The following is a 19,734-nucleotide window of genomic DNA, read 5'->3' on the forward strand; positions in this document are numbered from 1 at the left end:
TGAGAAACCCACCATAGGCGAATAGAGGCAATGAACCGCAGCTCACTGTGATAGACAACACCGCCGGAACACAAATTAGGGGGTAAAAAATAAAACCCCTGAGGCCGCGCGACTTGGGAAGATCCAAGCGCCCCTAGCACAGCAATGCTCGAGTTGATAAGTTATACATTAAAGGAAGGGGAAACCACAACGAGCCAGTTTGGGGTTGCTCACGAGAAAGGGGAGGGGATTCCACTCAAGTTGGGAGTTAACAAGTTCCACAGAACCCATGGACACCAAGTCTGAGGCTACCCACATGCGCCGCTCACGAGGATACCACCCCTCAACAGACACCTCTACGCCAATGCGCACCGCCCCCGCCCCCCAACACCTAATGACCGAAATATGCCTGCAAGAAAAAACAAAAAGACGGGTCCTTCACCGTAGCCACGTGGAATATTAAAGGAGGAAATCTGCCAGCCAAAGTGAGAAAAATGACTCAATACCTATGCCGACACAAAATCGATGTAGCTTAATCCCGATGGCCGAACACCCTTGGACAAAAGACTGGGGCTGCCACTGCTACTTCGCATCCTATTCGTCGTACGCCAGAGGAGTAGCCATCCTTATTAACAAAAGGATAAACTTCAGACTGATCTCTGAAAAGAAGGACACGGAGGGCAGATCGCTCCTGCTACATGGAACAATCGATGGGGAGGAAGTCACTCTGGTGAACTCATACGGGCCAAACACCCACAGCCCCAACAACTTCGAATGGGTAATGACCCATCTAAGCACATCCAGGAAGACCACGTTCATCTGGGGCGGCGACCTTAATACAACACTCAATCCATCTAAAGACAAATCACACAACACGACTTCAATCCAATCCAAAGCGAGCATGCACATCAGGGAAATCTGCAACGCTTACGACCTCGTTGATATCTGGAGATACAAACACCCTGATACTAGAGACTTCACATTTCACTCCTGGGTGCATAAAACCAGATCAAGGATAGACTATCTTCTTGTGCTCACTCACAGCCGCCTGCAGTGGGGGGATTGCCACATTCAACCGTGTGCATTGTCAGACCACTCCATGGTGTCCCTAGAATGCACCTCCACACAAGCATTGAAGTCTACTCCCCACTGGAGATTTAAACCCAGAGCGCTACAAGACGTCGCCTTTGCGGAACAACTCTGTATGGAGATAGAGTCCTTTCTGGTCATTAACCAAGGGTCAGTGCCCTCAGCTGGGACTCTATGGGAAACCCTGAAGTGCTTCACCAGAGGTGTCTGCATGGTGAAAGAATGTGGAATGCTAAAACTGATATCAAGAGAACTGAACACCAGCAAAACCCGACTCAAAGATCTCGAGAATTCCCCCCTATTGGGCAACAACCCACAGGTCCTTGGGGAGATCAAGAAAGAACTGGAGTCCTTCAGAAACACAGCCGAAAGAGAGGTGAAATTCTTGGACAGACCCGCAAAATCCGTCAATACGGCGAAGGGCAACAACCCGGAGCTCTCCTTGCAAGACTCATAGCAGCCGACAGAAAACCTACATTGATTGACTCAGTGATGGACCACTCAGGCAACACTGTCCACTCCGCAATTGACATTGTCGAAACATTCTGCAGTTTTTACCAAGGCTTGTATTATTCAAGCTACTCCGTAAGCCCCGCAGAGCTGGCGCAATACCTCGACACAGTGGAACTCTACTGGGTCGGCTCAGAATCCAGAGAACCATTAAACGCCCCCATCACTACCGAGGAGATCCTTGAGGCCATTAAGGAGCTACCCCACACAAAAGCACCCTGGCCGGACGGCCTATCCAGCGAATTTTATAAATTCTACGCCTATTCAGCGAATTTTATAAATTCTACGCAGACCTCCTCGCCCCACTCCTCCTGCAGGTATACGACAAAGCACTGAGCAACGACCAACTTCCACCAACGCTATACATGGCCAACATAATCCTCCTGCATAAACCCGGCAAAGACCCAAACCAATGTGGTTCATATAGGCCTATATCATTAATAAATCTCGACAATAAAATCTTCGCAAAAATCCTAATGAAGAGATTACTACACCTCATGCCCGTCATGGTACTGGCGGATCAGGCTGGCTTCATACCTGGGAGGACCACCTCATACGGGATAAGGAGAATGTTCGGAGCAATGGAAGCCCTCGATCAGGAAAGTCAGGCAGTTCCGGTACTACTAGACGCCGAAAAAGCCTTTGACTCGGTCGAATGGCCCTTTCTCTTCGCAGTCCTGGAAAGGATGGGACTAGGCAAACGCTTTATACACCTGATCTAGCTGCTCTCCAAAAAGCCAACATCTAACATCACATTGGGAGGCCTACACTCCGCCGACATCCACCTAAAAAGAGGAGCCAGACAAGGCTGCCCACTCTCTGCACTACTATTCGCTCTTGTAATGGAACCTTTGGCCTCCAACCTGCGATTACACCACCTCCACAGAGGCCTCTCATTCGGCCCTCACAAGATGATCATCTCCTTGTACGCGGACGACATAGCCCTGTTTCTCCGGAACGCTGAGGAAAACCTGAACCTTGTGATGAGAGCAGTAATCCAATTCGGGCACTTCTCAGGACTGAGAATTAACAATAGCAAATCAGTCATCTTTCCGCTCACCGCCGCTAGCGCCGAATTCACCGACGACTTTGGTTTCCAATGGCAACACTCGAACGTGCGATACCTTGGCATCTATATGTCCAGACTAAAAGAAGATATTATACGCGACAACTACAAAGCGACGATAGCCTCCATTCAACCCAAGATCGACAGGTGGAAGTCCCTGCCGCTGACCCTCTGGGGTAGAGTGTCACTGGTGAAAATGATCATCCTGCCAAAACTACTGTACTTATTCTCAAACATCCCTTTGCTGCTCCCACAGAGACTCCTCCAACGCATCAAAAGCATGGTCCTTGATCTCATATGGGCTGGCAAAATAGCAAGATTCGCCTACTCCAAACTAACCCTACCAACGCGACAGGGAGGACTTGCCCTCCCCGACATGGAACTTTATTATTGGGCAGCCCAAGCACAATTCCTCAGTCATTGGTACGCAACGCAGTTTATAAGGAGACATGTCCAGATAGAGAGAGCACTTGCGACCCCACATCCCCTCTGAGCCATAATCTTCGGTCAATTCCCAGCCAGTCAACCATCAATGAACCCAGTCGCCACCACGTACTCCATTTGGCGAAAGATGGCCAAGAAAAACAGAGTCACCTCCAGATTCTCCCTCCTTCTGCCAATCAAGCACATCCCAGGGATCCCTGTCACGTCTGAGAAAGTATACTTGCTGTGGGCAGAAAAACTTCAGTTATACTCCATGGACAACCTCTTCCCTGAAGGCTCCTTTCTGACCCTGCAACAAGCCAGAGACAAGGGGAGCAACAATGCCCTAGATACATCCTTCCCGCAATAACCACCAGAGTGGCGATTGCTCCACAGTACAATTCAAGCCCAAGGAGAAGGGCAACTGGTGACAAAAATCTACAAAGCCCTCCTTAGCGAACTGAAACCACCCTCTTCTAAAGCTAAAAAAGGTGGGAAAAAACACTGGACGCCACAATCCCAGACCAGGGATGGGCCTACATACTCAACCTCACACAAAAGGTTGCGATAAACCCGAGATTAAAGCTAATACACTTCAATTTCCTCCACCAAATATACCATACACCTGCGAAACTCCATGCCCATAGAGAAACAATTTTGGCAGAGTGCGACAGATGTGGAGCGACAGAAGCGTACTTCCTCCACCTGGCATGGTCCTGCCCACCTGTGGCCTCCTTCTGGAATGCAGTTTTTGAAAAAACATCAGCAATAATAGGGACAGACCTCGACACCGACCCGAAAACAGCATTGCTAGGACTAACCCAATCGCTACCCAGCACAGTCAGAAAACTAACAGACTTACTGCTAGTCCTAGCACAAAGAAGAATTGCATACAACTGGGGCAGAGGTCCCCCACCAAGCTCACAACTCTGTCTAAAAGCATACTGCCAAGATGTAGAGACAGAGTTCATTAAGACCTTGCCACTCCACTCACGCCCCCCAGACATCTGGGGCCCATACATCGGATATCTGCTCTCAACAACATACACCTTAGACTTGGAACAATCATCTCCATCACAAGAACCAAGCTCCAGCTCGCCACGCAACACTGCAGTCCCAGAGGCGTCACCACACGGATAATTGATTAGGCATAATGAAATGATATTTCAATGGGCGGAGAGGATGGGGGAAGAAGGGGAGGAGACAATCTCAAGTCCTGGCCGGCGCATGGCCTCAATGTTTGTTATGTTAAAAAATGCCAATAAAGAAAGTGTTTTTAAAAAAGGTGGGTAATCCACAACCAGGCTGGAGTCAGCCTGTTTTCAATGTTGACTGTCCTCTTCAATCGCACACAGGACAGTTAACATTCATGTGGGGGAAGCAACCACATTCCTAATATCTGCACAATGTAGGCACCTTTTATAACAAATGAAGTGGTAGATACTGTGTACACCATTGCTGTTTGTGCAATTGTTCAAAATACCCAACACCCCAAGAATAAATCTGAGCAATGGATCGGAAGGCTATGGGTCTTGCAAGCTTGTGTTTAAGGTAATCTAAAATGTGTGTTAACTCTGTAGAGTTGGTTGGACTGCACAATACATAGGAATGTTTTGAGATTTGTGGGTATAGATTTAGATGTCCTGCTGTTGTTTGATGTACTATTTCACAGTTAAAGTCCTACCTTGTATTTAAAATATAATTCATGTAAAGATCACTTATAAACACCAGAGTTATGCATTGTGTGACATACTTTGCAGTTGGTTCTCCGGGTAGTACTGAGCGTGCAGCAGAATGTCATCAAAGACACATGATAAACACAGCAGGGATGCAGTTTTCCTGCTTAGCACTGAGCAGCTTCTGTAAAGAGGCAGAATGGATATCTTTACGGGACACCTTTACAGCTGTGAAACAGTGTGTACCTTTGGCACACAGTTTTTGTTCTCACCTATCTATGGCTTTGGGTATACTTTCACAGCTTTCTTGATGCACTTGTGCATTTAGATTTACTCTTTTCCATTTTAACTTCTTTATGATCTATTTCATGCTTGCACATTTTGTCAGCCACAGACCTCTGGAATGTGGGTTCGGGGAGGGAAATTAGTGCTTGCTTATGAACATCATTTTAGTGCCACCTGCGGGAACTCTGTGCTTGACTTAAGCATAGGCGTGCGTTTGGCATTGTAAAATGATGCAACATTTTTAACCTTTACATTTCTGAAAGGAAAACCCTAATTTGTGCAATAGTTTAAACAAAAATGTATGTTGTCTAGTTGAATATAAAATCGATTTGCTTAACACAGTGTATGTGTGTATTGATTAGAAAGAACTCCAAAGATAATGTGAAGTAGCACCAATAACACCAATGAGGTTTTGGTTGTTTTGCATGTTAAAGGGTATTTTGGGAAGGTAAGAATGATCAAAGAGCTTTATATTTGTCATATGTGTCTGTGAGAGTTGGATGACTGAATTACTAAACACCTAAAGCATGCTGGGTTTGGTACGCATTATCGTTTTTAGTTAAAAAGTCACCCTAACAACAAGGCTTTTATAAATATCAAGCATATATATAAGTTTAGCCTTTAAACAATTTAGTTGTTGGGGTGGAATGACCACTAACAGCTCAAAATTACTCACATTGTTGTGTATTACCCAGACTAGGAGAATTTAAAAAATGACAACTAGCAAATTGAAAATAAATGCCAATACAATAACCCTCCTCCTGGCAATCTGCAGCCCTGGACCTGGGCCGAGTCAGCCTTCTTGCAAAAATATATCTCCTGTATTGAAGATGCTGGCTAGGAGTACACTTTATGGCTTTTCTAATGGTGAATATTTTTTTTATATTAAACATAAAGATGCATTGTGTACGTATGTTTAAAATAGTGTGTGAGTGCAGAGGGGTGTATGTAAAATTGTGAATGCTAAAAGAGGACAATCTTTGCATGGCTCGGCCCGAATGGTTGCCTCAAGTTCAATTTCGTTTCAAGCCACAGACTGCAAAACCTGAGTCAATCCCTGCCTATTCAAACCAGAAAACATTATAGAAGTCTTGCCTGGCAAGTGGTGGGTGGTATCTACCTGAGGTCCTATCACATCTCAATATAGAGACTCGCTTAAAGGGGCCTGTAATATTCTCTTGTTGAATATGGAGTTGTCAGACTGTGAGAAACTTTAAACATACACATGTATAATTTTCAGCAACAGGTCTAGTGTGAATTTAAAGTAAAAAGTAAGCTTGGGTGAACTTCTGCTTCACCGATGTGAAAAATTGACTTCTGCACCGCAGGAGTACAAGGATGAGTAGAGGCTAAAGCACCCACTCAGCTCTCAATTCTGCAAACGAAGAGCCAATACAATCATAAAGTTATAACAGGCACAGTTAAGAGATATAGCTTCTTCACCTTTTGTGGTAACGTGGGCCGAGGGAAGGCTATACTCTCAAGAAGGGTGTGAATGTGGTTCAGTAGCAGCCCAAACAGTGTAGTATAACAATTCAAAATAAAGGAATGTCCAATCAAGTTTCTATTGAAATATACATACTTTTATCAAAAACACAATGTATACTATTAACTAACTAGAAAAGATTTTTTTTAAATCCCACCCTTGTAGAATGAACACAGAACATGCAAAGATGGCAGATACATCACTCTGGTTAATGAGACAGGGTGAGAAAAGTCAATTCATAAACACATTATTCTTTAAAAGGATGTGATCCTGGGAGCAAAAAGAATGAATTTGACCTAATCAGTCTCTAGAGCCCGAAAATAGACCACAGGTGCAGTTAGCGGTCAATAGTGCTTTTTTGCAGTTCTTGGTGGTCTGGGAGCGCCAAACCCGACTTCTTGGCACTATGTCAGAATCGGTAGAGTGTAAAAGGCACCAACGGAGGGTCCTTGTGTTTCCAATGTGTGGAACAGTTCTTGAAACATGTCTCCAAGCAGTTCAATGGCGAAAAATAGAAGAATGCCACCTGTCTTGACTCTCAGAGTGCTGCAAGTCCCAATCTGGAAGCTCAGGACAAGATAAGTCATTTTCACATCCTCCCACACATGGGGGAGGCTGGCACACAACTACAAGGGTTCTTCGGCACAGTGAGGTCTTCGGTACCGCTGTGGCTGGTTTAGAGGCAAGTCTTCTTCCAGCAGCAGATCATCCCCAATGCTCTTTGGGGATGGTTAGGGGACATAGCTCACCTCTGCCTTCACCTGACAACTGTAGGAATCTGGAGAGGACTGCTCTCCGAGCATGGTCCAAATTAAATCTTCTTCTTCAAGGGTTGGAATCCAAAAGATGATTCCAAAAAGTGGTGTGAGACCCCCTTCTTTTAAAGGTAAAAGTCCACAGGTGATTCACTTTAAGCCAGCCTGTCTTAGTGGTCCAATCCCTGCTCTTGAAAGAAGTGAACTTTGGTCTTCTGACATCACTCTCAAGGTGCTTTGCTCTAGAGGAAGTGGGAGCACAAGAGAAACAAGATGCTGGAAGTCTTCCTTCACCGTACAGAGATCTCATGTGTACACTAACCCCGCCCCAGACTCTACACACTAGGATCAAACACCTTTAGAAATGAAGCAGCCTGGTGTGAGGCTTCTCACTTTGAATGGGTGTGCTACTTTGATGCCTGAGCCCAGGACTGCTGCCTGTTGTACGACTTTATCTACCTACCCTCATAAAGAGATAAAAGAAGAGGCATTGCCATTCAGGTTCCTGCCCTGTCATTTGGCAGGCTCTGCCTATCTGGCCAGTATTTTAACGGATTTAAAGACACAGCACACTCCAGACCAGAACTCTTTCTACTGGCCAGGGATGTGGCGCACAATAATACGCTTTTAATTTTATTGATTTCAGATTCAGCTTTGAGAAGGCAGCCAACCCGTCTCACACCCCCCTTGACGTACAGCCTGTGTCGCAATGGACCATGAACCAGGCTGGTGTGTAATAATTAAATATTTATTTATTTTAAATTTAAATGAAAATCAAACACATTCAATATAGGGCAGCAGTCACCAGTGTGGTGATAATTACACAGTAATAGGATAGGATACCCTTAATTGAACTTTCTAACATCAAACACATTAATGCACAAATGAAAGAAAGCAAGATTACTTTTTGGGTAATACTTTTAAATGACACCACGGTTGTGCATTCCCCTTGCAACACTCCCTCGAACCCCTGTTAACCGTTCTTTGTGTGAGTGGAGAGGAGTAGCAAGGAGTAAGATATAAGAGGCAAAAGTCAGATTGAAAATCTGACCTACCACCCATGAATAGGAGGCCAAAATCGAATTTAAAATCCTTGAAAAATGAGCAAAATGGCACTCGGAATTACTGAATGGTTATTTTACATGTGCAGTTGAATGGATAAGACAGGAATTTTGTGTAGCTGTACTAAATAAGCAAGAAAGCTTACAAACTACAAGGCAAGGTACTAAACAACATGCATACGAGTGGGAAAATTGGCTTTGGGAAGGAAACAATGCAGCAAAAATCACACGTGGCAAAATTGCAATTTCGTAGTTTTCACATGTTTAAAACAAGCAAACAACTTCAGAAATTAGCCAAACAAACAGAATCAAAAATCGGCTTTGCTGATGAGGTACAAAGCACATAACAGATATGATACTAAAGTGAAAGGGTAACTCTTTATGGTTGACAGTGTGGGATTCTTATAAGGAAACAAAAAACGTATTTTAAAAGAGGAACACTTTCACGGGCAAACTCGGTTTTGTTAGCAAAATGATTTTTTCTACGGCATTTAAATTTGAATAGCTATATCATTAAAGAAAGACATGGTACGCAAGGAGGTTAATTTACAAGGTTAACCTATTCACGCCGCGTTCCTCTCTATGGGAAATTAATTAATTTATTCAAAATAGAACTAAGGACTTACACAACGGACTGAAATTATTTGGACAGAATTGCGCTAGCACATGGAGACTAACACAGATTTTTCTAAAGACAGGATACACAGAGGATTCTGACAATTTAAGAAGTTACTAGGGTACTTATAGGATTTCTTATAGGATTGGACAAATTGCAAGGTAACAGAACAGTGTATGCAGCTTTTTGGTTCTGGGGAAGGGTGATACTTAAAAAATAAACTTGGGTAGGGTAGTTTGGATGGCTTACCGGGTCTCTGGACAGCGGGACAAAGATATGGTCACTGCGCAGCGGTGGGCAATCCTTTAAGGGAACAGCGGGGCAACCGGGGTCTGGTCACAGTGGACATCGGGGTGCATCAGCTGGGCAAGGACAAGTCTGGTCACTGGATTCCCCCAATGGGTCAGCAGCCTTTCCCCCTTTCTCCCTGAATTATTGGGATTTTTGTAGGGTTTAATTCTGGGTAGTGGTTCTTCCCGGATAGGAAGTTCTGCCTGGATAAGATCAGCTGCCTCTGGCCTGGCCCTGTAGTCTGGAGTCTAGCAGGTTGAATGTGGAATGTTGAATGTCTGGATCTCTGGATTTTGGATGTCCTGAATTTTGAGTGTCTTCTCTCCCTCTATGCTTCCTCCTTTTATAAGCAGGATGACATCAGAGGATTTGTAATATGTGGGTGGAAATAACCTGGACATGCCTCTAAGATAGGATAGGTCAGGCTGAGGATATCGCGACCCCTTGCAGGCGGTTTGGACGCCGGGAAATTACATCAGGTTTAGTGTGGGTGTTTTTATGATGTGTTTTGTTATACCACAGTCACTTTTGCCAAAATCAGTTATGAAACAAAACACTTATATTTACAATTGTTATACTCCTGAAAATCAGATAGGCTCATGTATAGCCATTGGGATCTGCCTATCAATGTCGGGCATATTTCCATGAAATCTTTACATCTGTGTCATGTACGCTTTCTTCATAAATGCCTCTTTAATGCTGTTCACGTCCCCCACATGCTAGGATAACCCACATAGGCTCTTCTTACTGATACAGAAATTAGATTAAAACCCATCATCCTTTCACATTACTGCTTATTCAGATTACTGAAATAACTGTCTTAATGTACAAAGTCTTTTGATTAAAATAGGCTCGCTTTGTTCCCAAAAGTGGGCAGTCTTTCCAACCCCCCACCCATATGCCCCATCTGTGTCAGTTCTGAACAACAGGGTTACCATAGCGCCCTTTGATCCTGGGCAGTTGAAGCTGAGGAGAGGTGTCAAAGGAATTCACACTTGTGTGACAGGGCTAGTTCCCCTGGGTCCTTTATTCCTTGCAGCAGAAATAGCAGCCAGTCTAACGAGGTATCGAATTCCCACACCTTGGTCCTTTCACATTTGTAAAGGGGCTTCCTTTCCCAAGGGGCTGGATATCTTTGAAGTGCCTGCCCAGGAAAAACTGGGTCTGGTGCTTTCAAACAGCTTTCAAACATTTTTCTTTAGTTTGCCCTTTCTTTACAAAAGCCAGTCTTTTTGTAAATAAATGTATTATACATCTAAACCAAATCCGCTCCCCACACATAAAATACTGTTTCTGTGCGAGTATTTGGGATGATTTCACATTTTAGCTTTCAACGTATCCGTTCACAGCTTTTGCAAAAGTGAATTTACACATGTGCTTGTCAGTTTAAGTTTATTTTACAAACGCGGTTTCTTGGACATTCATTTTCTGAAAGTTCTTACAGATCAGGTCAATTTCAGAGTACAGAAAGATGCTGGAAATAGTTTTCTTTGTAAGTGACGCACAGCCAGGTAGAAAGAGATTCTTTTGAAGTGCTCCGCGTGTGTTTAATTTGTTTCCAAAATAAATGTTGAATGCGGCCTGAAATATAATTCCTGCTTTTCATAGACTTTATTTGGCACCACAATGCCGTTCAGGGAGGCATGGCCCTTATTTTATGATGTTCAGCCTGAATAAAGATGTGCATGGCTGTGTTTTACTGGAGCCAAATTGTGTGATGTTTAAAGATGGAAATAGCACCAGTGCAAGGTCGTTTTTAAATGCAGAACATTTTCTTTAGCAGTTTTACACTTTGGAGATCACAGCACAGCAGCACTGAGCCATTCTTGGGGTGTCTGTGCTCCATTTTGCCCCATATATGCTCAGCAGCCACAGCGCAGCCATTATTTTTGTAACTGCTAACATGCAGTTTTGTGATTACAAGGATTTCTGTTGGCCTGGTAAATGTACCCCACAGAATCCCCCCCACCCCTGCTTTCCCGGGACTTCTTGTTGCGGGCGAGTAGGGCAAAGTGAGGTTCATCTAGTGGAGTTCTTCTTTCATCTGGGAGTGGCACGCCAAGATCTCCTTCTGCCTCTCTGTTGGAGAGTGTGAAGCGACACCCCCTTTTCTTCCTTCCTTCCCTTTCCAGGTCCCCGTAGAGGTCCTCATCATTCTAGGAGGAAATGGAATTACTAATCTGATAGGAGATAGATAAAAACAGGTTTTGGAATCTTTCACTGATAGTCTTCCCGGAAGGTTGACATCAGTGGAACAAGGCATACATTTACATTTATCATGGGTATTTGAACAATGTCAGCAAACCAATTACTTAACAAGGCAAAGACATGATTGAACTTTTACACTATAGTTTCGTGATACATTTTTGCAATAACAATGAAGAAAAGTACTCCCTGTTAGATAGATATACCTATGGACCTACCTATTCCCTTCTGCTTTTTCTTTTTCTTTCTTCTCATTCTCCAGATGTCTCCTCTATTTGATTTTGCTTTGGTTCCCCAATCAGCTGCAAAGTATGTCTGGGGTGACAACATTTTTACTGATTAATGTGGACCCATTTCTCTTCTGACAGCTCTCCTTTATGGATGCAGATTCTGTAGGTGACAGGTGAAATTTTGTCTACAATTTCAAAGGGACTGCGGCAGGAGGGGAGCAAATTCCACTCCTTAGTTGGGTTCCTCTGAAAATTGTACAAGTAGACCCTGAAAATTGTACATTGTAGACTCTGCCTCCTACTTGGTATTCCTTTTTGGTTGTTTTTAAGTCATATTGAGTTTCCATCCCCTCTGCCGATTTCTCCAGATTCTGCTGAGCGTATGAAAAGCATGCTGAAGGTGTTTTCTTCACATATTCATGTGGTGTGGAGGCGTTTATCAGTGTATGCTCTTATGTTCTGTAGAGCAGATGCTGAGGTTGCACCATTTTTTGTCCAGTCATTAGCCCAAAGGAGAAATTTTGATTGCAGAAGATGCTGTAGACCTGATGACCATCGGGCCAAGCCGTAATTGGATATCCCAACTTGGCCCAGAATCTGCCACAAACATTTTTAGAATGCTTACAATTGTTTTATTGTACCTCCCAGCTCCCCCACTAGAGGATTGGCGTTATGCAATATGAAGTTTCATTTTTACCCCAAGTATCTCCCACATCTTTGTCATCACTTTGCTGGTGAAGTGACTTCCTCGGTCTGACTCAATCCTTTGGGGAAGGCCAAAACGTGAGAAGATGTGGTTGATCATCAGGGCAGCTGCTGTTTCTGCCTTGCAATTTGGGTCTGGGAGACATTCCACCCATTTGGTGTGGTGAACAAGCATGTTACTGTTAACATGTACTTGTCCCCCCTAGAGGAGAGAATCACAGGCCCGATGAAATCTACTTGTAAATCTGACCAAGGCAGTGTCATCTCCCTCTTCTGGAGGGAAGCTCGGTGTCTGAGTGAACTTGGCTGAAATTGTGCACACACAAGACACCCCATCAAATATTGGTCCAGGTCCTGCCCCATGTGTGGCCAGTATGCAACCTCCCGCAAGATTTCTAGAGTAGTATGAAACCCCTGATGACCGTCTGTGGCCGTGTCATGGGTGTGACTTAGCATCAGGCTTCGGAATGAGGTAGGTACCACCCACTGGTCACACCCAGAGATGGATCTCCTTACCAACAAACCGTCTTGGATTCGGAACATTTTGGGACACTTCATCAACACCCTGAGGTCCTCTTTCCCAATGTAATCGGTTTCCGTCAGAGGAAAGTTCTCAGGGTCCTCAATGTGTTGGTAAGATTTCCCAATAATCGGATCCCCTTTTTTGTGCCATGATTAAATCAGCATCGGGGTCTCCTTACTCCACTGGGCAGTTGAAAGTTCATTGTGAGCATTTGTCTGGGACCTAGTGACAGAAGTGACCTGGATTTCCCCTAACAGGGACTCAAGGAGATCCCCCTGGATGGCTCCGGTTTTGGCCAACTGATCAGCCAGGTCGTTTCCAGTTTTGTCTGGCCCCTCTATTCTGGAATGACCCTTAAATAGATGGTGACCAGATTATCAATATTTTGTATGAGCTTGCCATGTTTAAGTGGTTTGTTATTTGCACACAGCATGCCTCTGGTTCTCCAATTGATCAGGTGCTCCACGTACCTGTTCCGGACATAATCTGAATCAGTGATTATGTCCAGTTTGTGGAGTCAGTGTTGCACGACAGTGAGGATGGCCTGGTGAACTGTCATCAACTCCGCCACCTCACTACTTCGGGGACCGATTTTGTACCCAGCCGGCCACCAGTTCATTTTCCCCGTTGTTGTCAACATTGTAGGAGCACCCGTCCACATAAACTGTGGGCATCCCCTCGCACTTGTCTTCTTCATAGACTTTGTGCGGGGAATTCAGGTGTGCCTCCATATTGTCTTGGGATTTGAGACTTTCATCCTCGAGGCAGTTTTCTCAGGCACAATCATGCAAGTCAGCCAGAACTTGCACGAGGGGACTCTTCTTGTGTTGGCTACACCCTACTGATGAGGTTCAACCAGACCGACACACGTGTCTGGGGTTGCTGTTGGTATTCTTGTTTAGAGGGGAATTGCCTACCATTTCGGTGCTGGACTGCCCCAGGGCAGGACAAAGACTGATATGTTTATGATATTTCTCCTCTGTCAAAGATAGTGAGCTAAAGACTCTGGGGAAGTCTCTCGTAGCCAGGACTAATGTCTGGCAGAGGGACTCCCAGGACCCCCCTTGTTATTTGTATATCTGACCTCCACAGGAAAGCCTTGCATGGACAGAATCCAGGAGGTAATTCTCGAATTACTCACATTCCCTGCCCAGATTCTGTCACTTTGGAGGTATTGCAAAGGCTGGTGTGGAGTCTCCACTATGATGTGCTCCCCCTGGGTGAACGGGTGGTCATTTTTCAATGCCCACACTGTTGCCAGGAGTGCCTTCTCACAATCGTTGAATTTTTCCTCCACAGAGGATAAAGTCTTACTTGCATAGAAGATGACGTTATTGACCTTGTCATGCTTTTGGTATAATACTGCTGTCAAGCATGTATTCAAGAACCCTGTCTCCAAGAAGAACTCCTTGTTTTTGACAGGGTAAGCTAGACAAGGTGCTTGTGAGAGACTTCTTTTGAGTTGTTTTACTGCCTCTGCTTGTTTTGGACCCCACTCCCACTTGACCCCACCTTCAACAAATGGGCCAAGGGTCTTGTGACCTCTGTGTAATCCTCAATGAACTTCCTACTTTAATTAGTCAGTTCAAGAAAGCTTCTTAGTTCACACAGAGTTGTGGGGTCTTTCAGTTTTAGTAGTCCTTCCGCTTTCTTCGTCTGGGGACAGAGACCCTCAGGGGTTATTTCATGTTCCAAGAGGTTGACACGGGTCCTACACCACTGCGCCTTCTGGAAGGACAGTTCTGCTCCAGCAACCCTCAACTGGGTCAGAACATAGCGGATTTCCCCTATGTGTTCCTCCACAGTTGAGCTTTTGATCAAGACACCATCCACATAGGCCAGGTTACACCTTTCACCCAAGTCGGGCATGGCCTTGTGTAGGAAGATGTTGAATTCATTGCCAGAGTTTATGTATCCAAAGGGAGTCTGGGTCCATGTGTACTGCTGCCCCCCAAGGTAAATGCCAGCTTGTACTGGTCCTCCCTACTGACGGGCATTGTCCAGTATCCATTTGTAGGGTCAATGGCAGTGTACACCTTTGACCCCTGGATCTGGGCCAGCCATTGGTCAATGTAGGGAAGAGGCCATAGGGACATGGGGACCCGTTTGTTCAGCTCCCTAAGGTCTGCGCAAAGTCTCCATTGGCCATTTCGTTTTAAAATCCCCAGCACCGGATTTTTAAAGGTGCTGTGGACTCAACGAATTACCCCACGGGACTCTAGGTTTCTGATAATTTCTGTCAGGGACTCCATAGACGTGAGAGGCAAGCAATATTACTTCATGAATGCAGGAGTCATCCCAGGGTCCGTACAATTGAGGTACTATGTATCTCGGTGCGACCACAGTCGTACGAGTCCAAAGCAAAGATATCCTGAAAATCTAAGAACACCTGTTTCAACTTTTGCTTTTGTTCCTCAGTCTCACAGGCATCAGCGAGGTTGACCCACTCGTCAACCATCTGCCTAAAGCCTGGAAAGACTTCGGGTTTTGTGATCTCAGCGGCCTCCTCCAGCTGTGTGGAGAGGTCTCTGGTTAGCGTGTTGACCTGGACAGAGGGTTTCAGGTAGGAGAGGCAGTCATTGTGGACCTGGAAGATTACCTCATCCTTCCTGATGTCACAAGTCATCTCTTCCCCCCCGTAAGGGCAGGAAGAGTACACCAGGAATTTCTCCCTTTGCTGGGTGAAGATTCTTTCTGTCGGTATGTCATCGTCATTGTCATAGCAGTCATTAGGGATTGGTCCTATAAGTTAATTTCTTAAATCCATGGAAAAATGCTGGTCATCAACCACCATTCCAATAATGTTGCCTGCGCCCAGAGTGATACTCCTAAGGTCGCTGTTATCCACCACTATTGGAATGGTGTTGTGTTCTACATTAACTAATGGTGTTGGGTTTAACCCCAACCCCTGTTGTTGAAGATCAGCATTGAGGTGTACATAGTCGTCTGGATTTTGCAGTTTCTGTCCATTTTTAATTTTTAAGTGAAGCAGGAATTGTCGGGTCTGTCCTGGGATGGTGACCTCCTCTCCAATTTGAACTTCAACCGCATGCGGCAGCAATTGAGCTGACCGAAATGCCTTTTCAGAATCATCAAAGCCCATGAGATTGCCCCCCAGTCGGGACCAGGCCTTGTAATTTATAAGGTCCAAATTAATTGTAAACCGATTGAGAATGTCACTGCCTAAATAGAACACAGCCGGGACATCTAGAACGACCCAACAATTATGCTCTATGCTTTTGTCACCTACGGAAATTTTGAGCATGCACCATTTCCCACTTATCAATCAATTTAAATGTGGGAATGGTTGGATCTTTTGGGAGTTTCCAGAACATGGCTTCGCTGATGAAACTCTTTCTATTGTTCAGGCACACTCTGGCGGGAACAGGTCCTTCCCCTGAGTTTAACTGAATAGGGAGGAACAGGTGTTCTCTAATTTTCTGAATGTCAGCTAAACTTTGAGCTGGTTTTTCATCACTTTTGACTACACAATTCGGATTTTCAGATTGGGAATTGATATAAAATGTCAAAGTATTTCCTTCCAGTGTGGAATGCCAGTTAAAACTGGAAGGAAGGTTGATTTTCAAGAATGGGAGGAGTTCCCATTACCAGTTGGTTTTCCTACAGCAATTACTGTAATGTCAGGTATTTGGTTATTTTGGAAATGAAACTCAATTTGCTCTGATTTTTGTTCAACCATGTGGTATGTGCCATTTAAACTAACATGGTTCACACTTTGTTTTAATTTTATTGGCCGGTTAGCCTGAGTCCAGGGGACCTTATTTACACAGTCTATCAGGGGAGACAACCTACAGAGTAGGTCATTACCTAATAGACATGGGGTCCCCTCTGGAGTCACGACTATAACCGGGTGCTTCACCTCATGTCGCCCAATTTTATTATCCAGATCTGCAGTCCCCTCGACAGGAATTTTATTCCTGTTGAAGTTCTGGAGTTGTCCAGGACGAAGGGTGAGAGGAATCTGGTGTCTCTCCCCCTTCCTGAATTTAGCTGCTTAAAGGCCCTTTTGGACAGAAGAATGGCTTGGGATCCAGTGTCCACCAGTGCTAAAAATCCACATTGCCCTTGCACTTGGACAGGGTTGTTGAATCTACCTTCTTTCTCCACCAAAGGGCAAAGGTAATGGGCATTTTGGGCAAGCTGGGCGGTCAATTTCTTTATTTTGGAGTCCGACACAGTGGGGTTTTGGACAGTGTTCTGTGCCAGAGTCTGGGAATCTGTAACAAAAATGTGTCGTCCTGAAATAGGTGGGATTTCAAAAAATCCCCTTTTTCCCTTAACTCTGTGCTGCCCACTTTGACCTGGTGGCAGTCACTAGAACCAGTTTGTGGGGAGGATCCCTCCATCAATATTTTGTTCTCTGGATGACCCCACACCTACCCAGTCTGAGTTCTGGTCTCTTGATATCCATTTTTCTTTGGGAGGAATTCCCCCATCCGTGAAGGAGAAGAGTTTGTTCCCAGAATCCTCCAAGGATGCTTCCCCTTCAAACTGGAGGACACTGACTTACTCCACAAAATGACTCTTTTTGGTTTCTTTGTTTCTCCTACCCACCCTCTGTTCCCTGGGTTGCAGATTGTCAGGGGTAAGAGATTTTAGTTCCGGTTCAGCGGTGTCCAGGGACTTTTCACAGGTAAGGAAGGAAGCTTCCTCTAGGGCTTTGCACCCCCCTTCCTACATTCCCTAATCCTCGGGAACCGGTAGGTTGTCGGGGTTCTCTCCTCGTCATTGTTCTGGGGTACCAGACCCTTGGTTTGAGGGTTTCTGAGCCGCCATGTTCATCTGAGGGTTCTGCTGGGCCTGCAACATACCGACTGAGATCCTGAGTGGGGTTCTGGACCTGGCACTCCAGTTGGGACACCCGCTGCGGCTGTTACGGGGGTCTTTGATCAAACCTAGGTTGTTCTCGGGAAGGGTAACTATCCCTTCTCCCGGAGTACCTTGGGTACTGGGGATTCCCTTGGTAACCCTCCACCCTTGGCCTCCCATCTCCCGGATTGGGTGGTCTGGACTCCTGAAAGCGGGGAGATAAAGGAAGGTTGTCCTGCAGGTTGGGGTTTGGAAGGTACCGGGGAAGAAACTTAACCCAGGATTTGGAGGATTAGTGCCCTCCTGAGGAAAGTTTCCTGAGGCAGTACTCACCTGATTGGATGCCCCCCTTTGGCTGGGGAAGTACACACGTACCGTAAGATAGGTCTTTATACCTGGGACTGATATAATTAGCAGAGTTAGAGGTCACATTGGGGGGGTTTCCTACCTGACTACCACCTGCTGCTGATCGGTCAGAGGGCCTTCTTTGCCTCTGATTTGGCTGTTTTGGGAAGGTGTGTTTGTAGGTCCCCCCCATTTCTAGGTCCAAAATGGGGGCAACCTTCACCTCTGCCACTTTAGCGGCAGCGGGGGTGTTGGTTGGTTTGGTGTTTTTTGTTTGGTTTTTGCTTTCTGCAGGTTTTTGGACCTCATAGATCCGGGTAGCCTGTTCTATTACCCAGTCCAGGGTCCTGTTGTCGTGAAAATCTCTTACCAGCTGTGTCATTATATATTTTGGGAGCATATGAAGATAGGTGGTGATAAATTCTCTACTATTCATACGCGCCCACCTGGTAGTTTGAGTAAAGGCGCGTTTTAGCTCCTGCACAAATTCTCTTGGGGCCTGATCCTCTTCGCACTGCAGATTGTAGGCCGCTTTGCGAGCCTCCTAAGTGTTTCGGTGGGCGGAAAAGTGCTTCAAGATTGCCACCTTAAAGGTGGACCACCTTAAATGATTTTGATCTTCGTCCTTCCCAGCAAAGAAGCTGGAGTACTCTGGAGAGAACGTCCATTTGGCATAGTCTATGCAATTCTGGCTATTTTTGATGTTAAAAGAGTTCATCATCTGTTCATATAGCTCCAGATGCTCCCCGACATAATATTTGGCATTTTTATGATATAGGTAATGACATTTCTAATGGCTATAATCTGTTTAATGGGGTGTTTCACCAGAGCTCTCTTTTGATTATTAGCCTTTTTTTGCCACTTCACCTGAGTCCATTCGCCCTCAGACTCAGAGCTGCTACTAATTGAGGACCCCTCATTACCTTCTAGGCACTCCCTGATTCTTTGAGCTTGTGAGTTGCTCTCAGAATGGTGGGGTCTAGTTCCTTCTCCCCTGTTGTACCTTGGGCTCTCTGGGTCACTCCCCATGGACTCCATCTTTCGCATAGGAGAGTGGTCTTCTGACTCCTCCCTGCTTTCAGGGTTGGTGGAGAATACCCACCACTGCTCTGATTGGGTGGAGGTTTTTAGAATGCTCTTTCAGGGCCTCAATTCATGCTCTTTTTGTTCTACAAAGCGAACCAAATGGCCCCTTTGTAGGGGATGCCTCTGCAGGTCTAGCTCCCTGGGTTTCTCCTCATAGGAGTCTTCCTGATCCAATATATCGGCCATAAGATTTGGAATCAGTACAGGGATGTCCATCCATCAATCTCTGATGGGCGGTGGCCTGCTTGTTCAATCATGTTGGACCTACTAGAATCTGGCTGCCCCATGATTCCTGGTTCTTGCAAACCGGTGGACCTGAAGTTAGCAGTACCTGGTATATACAAGGTGGCAAATGGCTTGGAGGCCCCTAGTACAGAGGGCACTGTGATCAGGGGTGGCCCTGCCCCTCTTTACTTGTTCGGGGTCCCTCAAGTTTGGATTCAGCTTAGCATACTCTTTTTCTAACAGCTCCAGTTTCTCCCTCTCAGTTACTATTTCCTGACGGTAGGCTAAGACCTGAGCCTTCTGCTCTGCTATCAGGGGTTGACTTACCTCTATTACCTGCTCTTGAGC

Source organism: Ambystoma mexicanum (genome assembly GCF_040938575.1).
Source record: "Ambystoma mexicanum isolate Mex_15411 chromosome 12 unlocalized genomic scaffold, UKY_AmexF1_1 Mex_chr12_unloc.2, whole genome shotgun sequence".
Classification (NCBI taxonomy): domain Eukaryota; kingdom Metazoa; phylum Chordata; class Amphibia; order Caudata; family Ambystomatidae; genus Ambystoma; species Ambystoma mexicanum.